The sequence below is a fragment of the Leptosomus discolor genome, chromosome 7, assembly GCF_034619465.1.
Source record: "Leptosomus discolor isolate bLepDis1 chromosome 7, bLepDis1.hap2, whole genome shotgun sequence".
Lineage (NCBI taxonomy): Eukaryota > Metazoa > Chordata > Aves > Leptosomiformes > Leptosomidae > Leptosomus > Leptosomus discolor.
Window position 1 is genome coordinate 43419237 of NC_141397.1, and position 15679 is coordinate 43434915.

Below are 15679 nucleotides of genomic sequence, written 5' to 3' on the forward strand. Positions count from 1 at the left end.
GTGCTTTATCCTACAGGAGAGTAAGAAGGATTACATTGCCCTGGAGTGTTTATAGTTTCAAGGACATAAACAAACAAAAGGGTGACAGAGAGATTACTTAGCTTTTGTTACTTTCACTCCAAAAGAGAAAGACAGAAAAGACATACATGAAATTCAAAAAACCACAAGCCTGATGAAAATAAGTGAGAAGAGAAATGCCCGAAGCAAGAAAAGGGGTGCAATGTTGTCAACCATTATGGGTGAGTTTAGGCTCTTAGCTTTCTTCAGGGCTTTCTTTTCACTTTCAATTCCTTATGTTCATGATTGTAGAATAACACTTAAACCATTTTTAGTCTAATTCATGACTTTTAGACAGCTAAGGTGGAACTCTGAAAGAACAGGCTGGAACACTGAAACAAGAGATGTAGAGGAAGGATAGCCGTATTAAAGGACGTAGGTGGTGGGGGATGAACAGTACACATTGTATGTTTTTCCTTGAATAACTCAGTGAGGTTTTATCCAGAGAGAGATGAGGGTATTACAGGGGAATCAAAGACTGCAAGGAAAGTAAGTGAAAGGTGAAGGAATAAAGCTTGTTAGTCAAGAAAATAACAGCAAGGAAGACATTACTTTGCTAATAGCTGCTCCTGGGAAGCTGTAATAACAGAAAAACTAAAGTGCAGAAAAGAGGCACAGGGTGTAAGCCAAAGCTGATCTTACAGTAGGAAAGAAGCAGTGAAATAAAGCAATGAAAGTAAGAAATGTCCCTCTCAGCTGTTAGATGCAGGGGTACCAGTTCTGAGACAAGAAGACCATGATCCACAGATCACTGGAAATTAAATGGGTATACAGAGGAAATATTATGTATTTGTTTTCCTTTCGTATTCTTTCCTATATAGCCTCTACTAGCCACTGTTTCACCAGGGGTTATGTCCAACGTAGATGGAACCATGTGGGTCTCTAAGAATACTTCCGGTACAGACATTGAGTAAGAAGATTATCTCTACTTTGTGTTCTTTTATGTGACCCAAAAGCTATTCTTTTGCCTGTTTACTGGAAGATATTTTTCAGGTCAAACACCCCCACAGTGCATTCTTCCTGAGTCGTAGAACAGAGGAAACTTTGCTTCTTGTGGGCATTGCCCTGTTCTCAAGTATTTCATTGCCCCTTCCATAGCCCTGCCTGCTCGGCTATGCGATAGCACTTGCTGCAGCTTACCTGGAGCAACATACATGCATACTGGGTGTTTGGGCATTTCCTCCTGGGCCTGAAAAAAAGTCTAGCATTTTCTTTACCTTGGAGGAAGGGCACAAACTCGGGTTTGTGTGTGTCCTGTTACTTTGGTGGCTACTTGATACAAATATGACCATATACGGGAAAAGGGGGGAGGAGGGAGTGATGTAGGGCAAATAATATGATGGCTACAGATCAATAGAGTGCAATCATAGGCCTTGCTTCTTTAACAAACCAGAATCAAACTGTACAGAATATTTACAGTGCAGTGTCTAGTACCGTTCTACAACTGTCGTCGTCTTAGAAACATAACAGCATTTCTGTGAAGTGTGGATATGCGTGTGTAGCGAAGTGTATAATAAAGGAACTTGTAATACGGTGTCGCAGAACACATTTCCTGTAGATGCAAAGCTACTTTTAAATATCTTGAAAGTTCTCAACAAAAAGCATTAAAAGGACCTTTTTTATTACAAGAAAAGTGTGTTCTAAACAACTGGACATCTACGTGCTGGTAGTTGCAGCAGTTGCATTCTGACACATTACATTTTGTAAAACTGAAAAATGGACTGGAGTCCTGTAATAGAGGAATTTTGCACACTTTTATTGCTGGTGATTTAGAAACATGGCAGCTGTAATGGCATTGCAACAAGAGATATGACAGTTGCAAGGAGGAAGCAACTATGGTACTGTTTCAGCCTACTGGTAATTTCCTCTTTTAAGGCTCTTGCTTCTCGAGATAGCCAGTCCATTCAGCCTTACTGTTCTGAGATTCAGCTTGGATCCTTTTGGCTATGAAATTATTGGCTGGTTTTGAATTTGTATGGCAGTAAAATTTTTCTGGAAGCAGGATAGAGCATTCTAAGATAAAAGCCAGTACGATGTTGTTCTTCCAAAGACAAAAACCAATACAGTGTCATTCCTCCAAAGAAAAAGGTTGAAGTAGTTTGGGATACCAGTTACAAGCACCTATGGTTTATCCTCAGTGTGCCAAATGAATTTTAACAGAGAAGGGGAAGGCTAACAATAAAACACTAGTCTGCTTTCTTTTTCTCTCAGCTCAAGACTAGAGGTCTGGAAATAAGAGCCGTATCCATATGGCTCATTCCATATGCTTGGAAATTCATACTCAGGCAAAAATCTAACAGATGCTCTTAGCTGGATCCATACCTGGTGTAATAAATTTAGTGTGTGCTGCTTGTTGCAGTAGGCAGCTGAGTCCTGAAGATCCAGTATTTCTTTGCCTTGATTATTCTACCCAGGACACCACCCCTGTTATGTAAAGTCTTTGTTTCTCCAGACTTCAGCCATTGCTTAGTTTCTTTATGGAGATATGTGGCACCTCGCAGGATCACTGCATTTCGCTTCGGGGCTCCATTTGCCAGCATCTCTGAGCTCGACTAACTTTATGATCTTGAGGTAGTACTATGGATGGCTTGCTAATTCCTTAAGTACTCTGTGAGTTATCTTGTAACCAGAATTACTGTATTATTCTCATTAGATCCTTTCTTTTAGAATATACAGAGGCTTTTATGTATTTAGGTCAACTCTATAGTATTGTAAAGTGTTTATTTCATATGCAAAATTAATGTCAAGTGCTGCTCATTGCCAGGAGTTAATACTTGTGCTGCAGTGAACTGAAGTAAAACTCATTGCAGCCTTAGCTTGGAAGGTCATAAAGATTGATGGAACACAGTGGGTTTAAAGAAAAGGTGTTACTAACATGTAGGTGGCAGGGCTGTGAGACAAACCCTGCTGTAAATCTGGATTAAAAGCTCCCTCGAAACTGTAGTAGTTCATTTTGTTGCAGATCAGGAATACAGCAGTGTTGTGGAATGCAGTTTGTCTCTTTCAGTCTGAGATGCCCAGCCTTTGTCTCTTCTCACTTTCTTGGAAACACACTAGTCTTGGACACAATCCTGACTTATATACAGAGAGTATTAAACTGACTAGGATAATGAATTAAAATGCCAGTAAAGAAATCAGAACTTTTAGGAAAACTGTCAAAACTGTAGAATTCGTATTAGAAAAAAAAAATCGTGTCCTCTCCAAAACCTGCAACCTGCCAGTAGCAGCCTAATGGTGCATAAACTGATAGTTTCAAAAAATAGTTGTTGCTTCAAAAACAGTCATATATGTGGTGCATATGGAGAAAATGGATACTGCAGTATGTAGAGAAGGAATTGGAAGTTTTGCATTTGAAGTCACCTAAAACAATGTCACCTGACACTGGCCTGCCTTTTCCACTTACAATTCTGCCAAACTTCAGCCGTGTGGGTTTAGATTTTTTCAAATTGCATGTCTTCATCTGAACATGGGACCTATGTCAGTTTGTATTTTCAAGTTTCAATAGAAAGGTTTAGTCATTTTTTAGAAGGTAGTAAGGGAGCACAAAATACCAGCTTCCTTAAAAGCAGCAACAAGATAATCATCAATATTTTTTGCAGCATCTGAAATGAACTTAATTTAAGCAGAATATATAAGATAAAGTATCGATCGTAGTAGCGCAGTATGCACCTGCATGCTAATCATGAGGAGAGAGATGTCCATAAACAGGGAACTCGGACAAAGAAAAGATTATCGGAGAGAGTGAATGAAGCATTGTGCATAATACAGACTCCAGTTCTTACCCTCTTGTGCTACAGCTTCTTTGAGAACGTTTGATTCATTAGGTAAGTGCTATCTTTATGTCATTTATGTAATTACTTAGCAGGAACGATCTTGTTTGATCCTCTGGTGCTTCTGATTTATTAACACTTGCTTCTTCGCGTTTTATTTTCTGGAGGCCATAGTCACACTTTTGGCACGATTCCACTTCCATTAAGATTGGTGGCAAAAGGGCAGGCCTTGAAACCACAGAAGTGGTTTTGAATGCAGCAATATGTATCGTCCCAGGTATTCCAAGTTTAGAGCATATGATTTTTTTAATCAGATTTATAATGCCTTCCACTATAGCTAAATGTTGGTATTAATGTTCTTTTATTGAGTTTTGAGGCTTCAGGTAAACTTATTCCACTTTCTCTGCTCTTCTTTAAACCTATCTATCAAACTATTTCTAAGATCTGATTCAGCAAGCAGTTTAATTTGCCCTGAGTATAGTCTTGAGATAGCATGAACTAGAAAACCTGTAAAATTAGTTCTTGTCTGAGGAGTATCAGTCCAATAGCTACTTAAAAATTTCTATAGTGATATTCATGATTTCAGGATAAAAATATTAGTTTATTTTCACTTCTAATTGCTATTATATTTTATTACCTTATCACTGCTGACTGTAGTGTTGGAGTGTGCTTAAGAAATGATTCAGCATAGGGTTTTCCATAAGCTTGCAAAAAGTATTTATTGAATAGTATTACCAATCATCAGAATGCTTTGTTGCCAGCACTCTGGAAAACTGAAAATACCACGTATGTTTCCTATTAATGTTAGACAAGAATGACATAGAGTTATTTTCTATCCAGATATAAAGCGTTAATAAAAAGAGGTTTAAGAACAGCACTATGGACAATTAGTCAATGGGAAAGGTTAGTGGCCAGACTGACAATTCACAGCTTGTGAACGAACAAAGTTGTTTGTTTTCTCTTGATCAGGCAGTTTTGTGTTTTCCAGATGCATAGGTGGGGTTTCAGCCCTTGGTGTAACATCTGCATATACAATGTACAAAACAATACAGAATCAAACTGTCAAAGCACATTTATTTAGTTAAAATGGACTGAACAGTATTGATACCTAAATATTCTACGTTAGGATCTGTTTCAAAGGAATAGTAATGATGTTAAAACTACTTTTATTGGATTGCAGTGATATAAGACAGTATCTTTCAGTTGTGTGTTTTCTCAACAAACAAAGGGAAGGAAATTGAGGTTAAAGAGTAGCTGTCATTCTTGTTACCAAGATCCCTATTGCTTAGGCACTCATCCCGCATGACCTAATGCTCTGCTATGAGCAGTCTTTTGTTTTATAGTTTGATAGCAGTTGTTTCACCACAGGCTCAAATGCAAGTCAGTCTTGTGACGTGCTAGGCACATAAAACCAACCCCCTGCTACTAGGTTTTGTTTTCAGGTCAGACTAATTTACACGGGGTGTCGGAAGAAGCTTTTAGAAGCCCAAAATGTGACCGTGATCCAGAACCATTCTCTCAAGATGTGCCTGTCAAATGGAAAGCAGGTCTGTCATCAGGTTTGGGGCTTTTTTAAAATTTTATTTTTATTTTTTAAATTTCTTTTCAGTAGTTGTAGTATGTAGGGTTGTTTTAGGAAAGATTAAGACCACTCTATCTTTGTGATATGAGCTGCATAGATAGATCGTTTCTCAGTTTGCATTGTAGTTCAAGAAATTATCAATCACAGAATTGTACAGCGTTTCTGTAGTGCTGAATGTATGTCTTTGTATTTGAAGCTTTTTCTTCACAATGACACAGTAATGAGTTATTTATGTAGGACAGCAGGCAGTGATGAAAGCTATATATATATATGAGATTTTATTCTTGCTCTTTTATAATAATCACACATAAATAATGTATTGCCAGAGGCAAATGTAGCAATGTATTTACATATACATGTCCTATACAAGCTCTATTTCTTTTATTTTCCCATTTCTAGTAGAACCTGAATTGTTAAATTTTTCAGAGATATAGTCATATATGTAATTCAATAGTAACAGCATGTGCTACATACACTCTTCATCTAGTCAGAGTACTGCAAGTTATCACAACTATCCTGTCCAGTGTTTGAATTTTTAAACTCAGGCTGTAGCAATTAATGCGTTTAGCATTTGAATGGCTTTTCCAGCCCTTTGTCAATATATTACATAAATGAAACCTGACATGGGATTTGCAGCATTCAGATCTTCCAGACAAATTCACTCTCAAAAGTGAAGTATATAATCTGTTGATGTATGAGGATCAATATAGAGTATTAGTTCAAGCTAAAAATGTTTAGGCTCTTAATCCTAGCAGTCTCTGATTCAACTCCTCTTAACGCTGCTATTCTTAAAAATGAAAATGCTACCGTTCTCTAACACATAGCCAACTTCCCCCTACCTCCAATTAGTAATAATATCACCTACACATGGTTTTACATGCTTTACGATGAGGCACATTGAGTTTTCCTATCAAAAAAAAGATATGTACTATTTTTATATGGCTATCCAAATTAAAACAGATGAATTTTAATAATACATAGCTAGTAGGTAACTGGAATTTAATCCCCTCAAATAAAAGCACTTGTAAAGTTGTGATGTGGTTTGGACTACACACATTGTCTGTTCTTAAAATAGTTCTCTTCTTAAAAAAATATGAGAACGTTATTCAATTTACCATGGAGATATAAAATGACAGTAATGACAGCATTTTGTGTTTTGAGTCTGTGAAGAGGACAGGAAACTCGGCTAATAAAACCACAGAACCACAGGATGCCCCTCTGTGTGTTTTAAAGATTAGCCACTAGATGACGCTTTGATTCTGTTAATCTCTCTTTTTTTTTTTTTTTTTTTTCCCCGCACCCTGACTGGTCTAGACCTGAAATCCTGAAACTGTTTCTTTAGTAAATCCTCCTGGGAAAGAATGCGTTTCACGTATTTTTAAATGGATAGTTTTGAAGGCCTTCTACTGAAGTAAATAAAATTATTTGAATTTTCACTGCTGCTTTTAACTGCAGCCTGTTTTGTGGGGGTTTTGGGTTTTGTTTTGGTTTGTTTTTTTGATCATTGATTTTTGTCTTTAATATACTGTTAATTTATTTGTCTTGGACAAAACTCCTTTTAAATATTTTTTCTTCATACTTTTTCCCCCCCATTTTTTTCGTGTCTCTCTGCTTCACAACTGTAACTTAAAAGTAGCAGGAGGTCAGGATAGCTCCTTTACACACCCATTAACAGACATTTAGCATGTGTGGATAAATGCTTGTATTTTATTGTGTTTAATTTGGTGCACATTTTTCCTTACCAGCAGGGTGGCAGGGAATAAACTATGCTTCTGTAAAGCATTTTAATACTAGCATAACTATATCCGTTTTCTGACATGTACCGATACATTTGTAAAAATTATCACTTATCCTGGTACTGACATGTTTATACCCATAAATGGACCAGTCTAGAGGGAGGCTGAAACCTGTTTCACCACAGATCAAGGCAAGTGTTGTAGTTCCTATTGCTCATTCATTAGTCTCTGCACTAATAAACTTCAGGTCTGTAGTCAGTGGTACAGAAGCAGGTGCCCACACTGTAACAAATGAACACGCCACAGTAAACTGGGCACATGTTTCTACTTGGCAGTTTCTTGCCAGTAATATAAGGAAGATCACAACAGCCTCTTTGCAATGAAAGGTGGGGAATTTCCTCATTTTTTGGTGAAGCAGTACTTCAGTGTAGACATTTGCAGGTGAATGGTTGCATGTGAGCAGTTCCTGGCATCAAGTTGACCAACAGGAACTATTTCTTTTGTGATAATTTTTGTGTATGTCAAAGGGCTGCACTAGGCCATCCTTTACAAAAAACTGACTGTGATGGATGTTGCATGATAGGACATTGCTGTGTTACTATGTATACTGGGCTGTTGAAAAAATCCAGCCTCATTTGATGGGTTTGTAACCCATTAGATGTGTTTGGAAGAGATGCTATCCACTGTTTGAAACTTTTAAATTATTTAAAAATAGACTTCAATGAAAATGCTATCTGATTTTTTATGTGAACTATTTCATGACAACTGATGAATATTGTTAAGTTAAATGTAACAGAAACTAGTAATGGAGTTATTTGAGGGGCTTCTCAGAGATGGGACTCAGAAGACTGGCTCTAACTGCAAATACAAGCTAGGAACTTAGATAAAATAACACTAGGAGCCAGTGTTATTTTGTCAGCAGTATTTTTGGCGACTGTATGTTGGCTGAGAATTCTGTTGCTTAGGAAAGTAAATTTGGTTTGGACAAGACAAAAACTGGGCTTTACTAGCTTACATCAGATTTGTATTTATACTTTTAGTGACAAAGGGAGGTTCCTGGCAATAAGTCTTTGCAGTGTAGAACAGACTTGAGGAGATTCTTCTATGCTGAAGATGATAATATAGAAAAAAATACATGCTTATTGTGTTACTTATTTTATTAAAAATATCATTATAGAAATTATCTTCTAAAAAAATAACTAGTCAATTAAGACATTTGTCTTCAGAGAAGGTGCTGCAAATTCTTCTGTGGCTTCAAGTAACTTCATAAAGGGCCATGGAGCATATTAGTATTAAGTATTTAAGAAAGCTTACCACATCATGCATTAGATAGGACAGGCATGCTGTACTTTGCAGCTCATTTCACCATACAGTGTTGTGGTTACGATCGTACACGTTAAGGACAGCTACATAAATCAAGATTTATTCCCCCCTCCCCCACAATTAATAATCTGCCAGATAATAAGACCTGGCATTGAACTAGATACAGAAGTTCTCAGATTGAATTCTCTCCTACCTAAAGATGTTCTCTGGCATCTTTTTTGATACATAATCATTATAATGCAGGGGAGAAGATTGGTGGTTAAAGCACCAGACTACCTTTATGCTCTTCAGTCAGTGGCAATTAATTACTGATGATGCAGCTGACAGGAAAGGATAGGAGTAGTAATGGTTTTCATTACCAAAACCTAATGGAGTGGTCAGGAAAGAGGGATAAGTTGTAATCTCTTAACAGTGTGAGGCCAATTGATTGAAATGTTTGCGTATTTTGTGCTTTAGTCCAAGTGGAATCCAGAAAACAACTAAAATATGCAGCTTAAATACTCTAGCATTGATCTAATATTTGAGAAAGTGATTTGGACTGTAAACTGCTTAAGGTGAAACTGACTGTTCTGTGTGAACTCTTATAGATATGTGACTGCAGAATTGTATCCAGAGTGTATATATTTAGAAGTCTTGATTGTTACTGGTATTGGTAATATAGGCAAAGGACTACATACATTTTACATATTTTACTAGGCCCAGATTTTTCGGTAAGTTGTTGCACTGTAGTTATATCGAATAGACTTATACTGATATATTCTATGAAAGAATTTTAATCTTTGTCTACTTCGATTAGGAAACAAATTCGCCGTGAGAGGTGGATTATTTGGGCCTTTTTTTAACCCTATTCCAAGGTGCCAAAGTATGTTCTACTTTTCATTAGAAGATTTAATGTGTTCTAGGTCTGATTTTATTTTAATTGCTTACACTAGGACAGCTACAGAGTTCTGTAATATACTTTATAAATAAAAACATATCTGGGAAGTTAGTGTTTTCGTGCACAGGCTTGCTTGTAGCTTAAATTGAGATCTCCAGTAAGCCAAACATTTTTTTTTCTTTATTTATGATTTTGGGAAGGATTGACTTCTTTGAAACAAAAGACAAATGTAAACTGTATCAACAGAATATAGAGATTTATTCTTGTGAAAAAACAGGTTGTGAAAACCTGTAAACCCAGGTCAGAGCTCGAGGGCCAGAATCTTGATTACCTTGTACTTCATGCTGTGTCAATGGAATGTTACAGAGGTTTAAACTACTATAGTAAAATATGTTCTGCAATTCCTTTCAGTTAACTTGTTCCATGGAAAGAGAGGAGCCAGTTGGTATGAGATCATCTCCTGATGAATATTACACTCTTGTAGTATGGCATTGCCCCTGTAGAATCTCACAGTGTAGGTACAATACAAGCTAGGCAAGGTGAGTCAAGTAGGAAGAGGTGTGACCAAAACAGTGTGATAACCCTGTTGGGAGCAGGTGTTGTATGTAGAAGTCCAAATCAGGGCAAGGGCTGGAGCTGTCTAGACTTCCATTGGGGACCACACTGGATCCTGCAGCTTGATGTCCAAGAAGCTAATTTATTCCTGCTATTGTGATTTAGTCACAGTCAACATTCATTTTGCTCTGCTACAGAAGGACTATGCAGTCAGCATGGCAGTAGAAAATCTGGTCTGCTTCCCCTTTTAAATGGCACAAATTCACTAAAACAGAAATAGTTCAATTATGACCATACAAAGCCCTTCCCTGGAAAACAGTTATTTTCCTTTAGTGACTTTTGATGTGCTAACATTTTAACTAAGTGTTCGTGTTTTCTGTGTATTCAGTTTATGTCATCAAGGAAAGCAATTTGCTGTAATGCTACTCAAGGCACTCATTAGTAGCAACCAGCAATCTGTGTTTTTAGAGAACCAAGGCTGTAATTTCACAAAGGGAGCCATTCGACTCTGCCTTAATCCTCCAACCAGTAAAGCTTGTCTTCAGGTGTTATTCGTGACTATTTTACTGATATTGGCTTCTCAAAAATGTTTAGAAAATGAGAGTTTGATTTGGGTTAAGTTTTTGGTGATTTATTTGAAAAAATACAATGTGATATATATCCATATAAATAAGTGCAAATTTTCAAATATTTTTTTGAGATAACAGAAAAAATTGCCGTATGCTTTTATTTTTAGTTGCATGTTTTGAACATCTAAGTGAAAAGAAAAATGTTTAACTTAAAAACCTTGTTACTGAACATTCAAGGAAGTTTATTCCATTCTTTCATTGTCAAGTCTTTGAAGCAGATAGCAGTAGCAGTGAATAGTAATGCTCATTTTTCTGACACTGATACTTTGAATGCATTAAATTCTGCAGCTTCAAAGTTTATAGTTTGTGTTATCAGTAGATGTGTATGACCTGGCTCAGGATCTGATCTGGCTGAACGGAATAAATGATTCCACAGAGTGCTCTGACTTAAGTAGAACTACTTGCGAAATCAGTTCCAATCTACAGTTAGAGGCCCATATAATTATTTCAAAAGTTGACATTTAATTAGAAAGGTGTAAAGAAAAGATTAAATTATATATTTTGAGAATATACTGTTAGCTCACTTGTCACGCCAACTGAATTTTACTAAGACTTTACTTGCTTATATGACAAAGGCTCAATAGCCTTTCTCTGACCAAGCTAGAATGTGTGACCATGGAGTATGGTATTATTTCAATCAATGAATCAATGTATTGAAAAGACATACTAAAGTATTCATTTGGAGTTTAGGACTACTGCATAGGATGGCCTGTTGGAAGAGCATTTCTTTAGTCTGGCCGCCAGAAAATTTAAGCAATCTTTGGCTTTAGGGCGCCTCCAGGAAAAACATACTTATTCTTCAGTTATTAAAGTTATATTTCCCTACACATGTATAGGAAGATATGAGCAAATTTTGAAAAAATAAGTCATTGGATACTAGAGATACATAGCCAGAAAAAGACAAATCTGAGAATTGGAGTAGCAAAAATATTAAATATTATATGGTAGTCAATAGAAGTCCTGCTGTAAGCAGCAGAACTACTGAAGCTTGGTTTCCTATGGATTTTGACTCATGGTTGAATTCACTGGTATCAAGATATGAACTCTAGCTGAAGGTTCTCCATGTTATAGGCATTTATTGTGTTTTTATCCTAAGTGATTTTTCTGGGACTTGATGAACATGAGTTCATGCTGTAGCCTGTCTTTTACTGAAGGCATTCTATCTGGCCATTAATTTTCATGTAAAATTGTAGAACTGTTGTATCTTAGAGAGTCTTCATCCTTTGTCAGATTTGGTTGGCCCGTCTGCACCGGGCAACTGGTTTAAAAGCTGTAGGGTTGTGGGCAAACAAATATAGTGGACACCTATGCCTCATTTTCTTCACAAACGAGGCTACTGAACCCCTCTCCCCTGCCAGATGTAAATACATGTGTGTATACAGGTGCATATGTATAAATCCAAAAGCGAATGAAATAGAGGCGACTGAAAAAAATTGAGAAACTATAGGAAAATGCTTGACTTCAGGTGCAGTGACGAAAGGCAGTAAAGGGCACTAAGTATTAAAAGCAGTTCAAAGGAATGCTCTTTCACAGGGAGATATCCTATTTAACTTTCATGCCATGGTTTAATTCTGAAGTTATAACTAAGTTTACAGAAAAAGTCTTTGTGTTGGGTTTATCAGATTTTCAGAAAGCCTTTCTATGACAGACTGTTGCCTAAATGAAAACCAGCAGTAATCCAAAGTATAGCAACATGAAAATGGGTAGAGACTTTCCAATGGTTCTTAAGGCTTGTTTCTGAGTCTTGGTAAACATGAGGTTATGCTGTAGCCTTTCTTTTGCTGCAGGTACTCTATTTGGCCATAAGAATATAGTATCTTTACATCTTCTGACAGTCTTTTTGTCAACTATTACTGCAGGTACAATGAAAGACTCAGCTTGATTTGCTGATGAAAGAAATTGAATACTATTTTGGGACTATAGAGACTCCACAAGCTCATCTGCCAGCCTCTTCCAGTCCTTCATTATTTTTTGAGTGCAGAAGTGTTGCCTGATGTCCACCTGAAGTTTCCATGCTGCAGTTTAAGTCTGTTACTTCTTGTTCTGTCTTTCTTTTCCTATCTTTGGGTATGGAGGATAGTGTGCCCTCTTTCCTTTAGCAGCAGCCTTTCATGTTTTTGTTCTTATGCCCAGTGGAGTCTCTGTTTGCTGTCACATAAGGCAAAGCTCCTAATCTTTCCATAGATTCCTCTACCTTTGAGAACTCTGGAATATGTACTGTCATCTATTGCATTCCTATTTCTATTTAATGATGACTGAAGCACTGCAGTGTGAGCTATAATTAAAGCAAGTGTGATATTTAGAGAATAACTGACAAAATTTTTGCAGCTATTGAAAAGCTTGTCTGGTTAATTTTAAATCTCATTTTCACAAAATGATTTCTTCTGATCTTCACCATCTGCATAACAAGTGTAATCAGGAAGCTGAAATTAAAATATCTGCAACCTCTGCCCTTCAAATCAATCACAAATTAAACCTGAAAAGAATGTGTTCTGAAGAAATCCTTTCTGTTAATTTCTCCCCACTATGGCAAAATAAGTACCCTTTCTTAAAAAGAATGCAAATGAATAATTAAACAACTTTTTTTTTTGGTGAAATTTTGTCTTCATCAGATCTTGAAGTAAATGCTGATTTAGAAACCTCAGACTTTTTGCCAGATGGCAGTGGAGTAGACATCTTTCACAAGCAGCAAATCAGCAGAGCATGTAGAATATTCATGGAAAATTTGAAAGCCATGCTGTGCACATAGTACCTAGGTCACTCTTCAGAGCTTAATCGAAAGATAGCATCTTAGGGACTAGCCACAGAACTGTATTGGTAGGAGCATTTACAACATTATTCTACAGCTTTTGCCTGCCGTGTTGCTTTCCTGTTTTGAGAGTTGATAAGAAAGTGCTAGTTGACTTTTAGGGAGAAAAATTGGCTCAATGCAGAGGATTTTTAGAAATCCCACCATAAACATTTCTTATGCACATCTTTGTCATTGTCATTTGAAAAGTCCAGTGACAGGAAATGGTATTGACCCTTTGCCCAGTACTCTACTCACTGGGAAGTGCCTTTGTTATAGTACAGGCTTTTCTGGATCAGAAGGTTGCTGGTAAATTCCCTCCTGTTAGCTGTATTTGAGTAATATTCTCTACGAGGAGAAGAATCAATGCAAATGGTAATCCTTCAAAACTGCCGAGACAGCACAGCATGCCAGAGGGCTGAATAAATGTGAATGAACGTTCTCTGATTTACCAGCAAGGTCCGTTCCTCCAGTGCAAGTAGTTAATCTTCTGACAAGGAGATAAGGGACATTGTACAGCTTAGGGACCAACCTAACATCACAAATATGATACAAACAAGCACACCTTTGGAAGTAGTTATAATGCAACATAATGAATATCTTCTCTGTCTCCCGTTCTGTGCATACAGTTGTAAAGGATGCTGCAAGTTCTTGCATATCAGTATGCGCAGGAAGAAAATGTTGGTTTAGAACGTAAAAAACCTTGCACATTTTCTCCCTGTTAAAAAGTCTGGAATTTTCATCTCCTAAATTGGTGAAAAATTAGGATCAGAGTTGGTTTTCTCTTAAAGTCTACTCAGATGCCCAGTTGCCTACTTCATTTGCTTCCCAACCATATCCATTAGATAAAACTAGTAAGCATAACAAGAAATCAGTTGGAGAATGCTTGCTTTCCATCTTCAGACTCATAATTTTGTGAATTAATGATAGCTCTTTGTGAAATATGAAAGATTTTCCTTGGTTTTATGATTTGATGTGAACTTATGAAACCCTACATTGTGCAGGCTTACTCCTGGGAAGAACCACCTATGAGAAATGTCACTGATTGAAACATGCACATTTTGTTTCCTAGTGATTACTTTGTTCTGATAAAATTTTGAAAGCTTAATGAACCGTGGTACGTCTTTGCTTAGTAACTAGCAAAGACTTAGAAATAGGAATTAAATATGTTTCTACTGGGAAGTCCAGATCAGGGCTGAATAAGAAAATATGTTTACCAACTCCAAGTGCAGTTTCTTCTATGTGAACTAACATTAGAGCATCGCTCAGTTGAAATACACAGGAAGTTTGATACCAGGTCAACTTTAATCAGGAGAAGCAAAGTCCAATTCATAAAACTGTATTGCTACATACGCATTTATATGCCCATGGCCACGTAAGTATTAGTGACTTATTAATCAGATTTGGGTTTTTGTGGATATAATCTTGTTTTCAGCTCAGAGACTGTCTCACTCCTTTCCTATTCTGAGCTATTGACAATGAGTAGGCTAAGCAGCAGGTGGGGATGGGGAGGAAGCATATGTTCCTCCATTTCTGCAAAGTTTTTTTCAACATCTTTTCTCCCTACCACTGCTCTGTTTAGTGAATTTCCACTCCTCCCATACTGAACAGAAGATGGGGCCTAGGGACAAAAGGGAATTGAAATGGTGATAAAGTTTCTATGAAAGTTTATATACCTGCAAAGCAAGGTTGTAGGAAAGACAGTATATTTTATTAGAATAATTCATATAGTTGGGAAAAAACAGATGAGCTTTTGGGCATACAAGCCCTTCTTCTGTGGAATGTGTGCACACATTTTGTTGAATAATTTCAGTTTCCATTTACTGAAGTAGTGCTCACCATCCATGGTTAACTTAAACTTGCCTTTAGCAAAGAACATGAATTCTTTTGAAAAACCTTAAATAAAACTGAGAAGAGTTGTATGGAAATGACTTTTCTTTTTAAAGTCTCTGAAAGGCAGGTACAAGGTGAAGATTGCAGCATGCTAGGTACTCTATGCACAGGGTACATGCGATCTGTGTATACTCTGCAGTTATCCCCTTATAGCCATAAGTATGCCTTAGTTTTCACATCGTGGAACAACTCTTGAATGTAGAGTTTGCTTCAACAGCGGAATTCTCCATTGGGATTATTAGTAGGATGCCAGTTCTAACTGGAGGTTAGCAGCATTGTCAGTGATCCACCCTAGGGCCGTATTAAGGAGCTGCAGCATTTCACATTGGCCATGAGGTGATAAGTACTAGCAGCTATAGACCTGGGCCAAATTCAGATGAATAACCTACATGGGAAAGGCCATGTACAGTGAGCCATTCTGTTGCCTGAAACTGTGGACTTAGTGATCCAGGACTAAATTAAATAGAAA